The sequence below is a fragment of the Triticum dicoccoides genome, chromosome 4A (assembly GCF_002162155.2).
Source record: "Triticum dicoccoides isolate Atlit2015 ecotype Zavitan chromosome 4A, WEW_v2.0, whole genome shotgun sequence".
Taxonomy (NCBI): Eukaryota; Viridiplantae; Streptophyta; class Magnoliopsida; order Poales; family Poaceae; genus Triticum; species Triticum dicoccoides.
Genome location: NC_041386.1, coordinates 745,462,978 through 745,463,517, shown reverse-complemented (window position 1 = coordinate 745,463,517; position 540 = coordinate 745,462,978).

Genomic DNA, 540 nt, shown 5'->3' with positions numbered 1-540 from the left:
CCGACACAACCGGGTGGAGAGGTCCACTGGTCAAAGCCCGTCCGTGCAAAGTCAAAGGGCTAGATCCCGTGGTCAAACGCTACAGGGTTAGGCGGGACGGGGGCCCTGGGGGGTAGCAATGCCACCGGAGCGTGTCCGGGGTGTGCCCCCCCTCACGGACGGCGCCGCCGCTGGCACCTAGAGGGGGGAAATGGGTGCGTCGGGTCTACATGGAGGGGATCTTGCTGTGGGTCTGGCCCGGTTGTTGCTCCAAAGTGTTCCTATGGGCTGACCTAACACAACCGGGTGGGAAGGTCCGCTGGTCAAAGCCCGTCCGTGCAAAGTCAAAGGGCTAGATCCCGTGGTCAAACGCTACAGGGTTAGGCGGGAGGGGGGCCTGGGGGGTAGCAATGCCACCGAAGCATCGCACCGGGCCCTCATACATGCGGGGTGGTGTGGTGAAATGTCCGAAGAGGCGGCACGCGTCTCCGGGGCGTGGCCCCCCTCACGGACGGCGCCGCCGCCGGCACCTGGAGGGGGGAAACGGACTAGTAGGGTCTA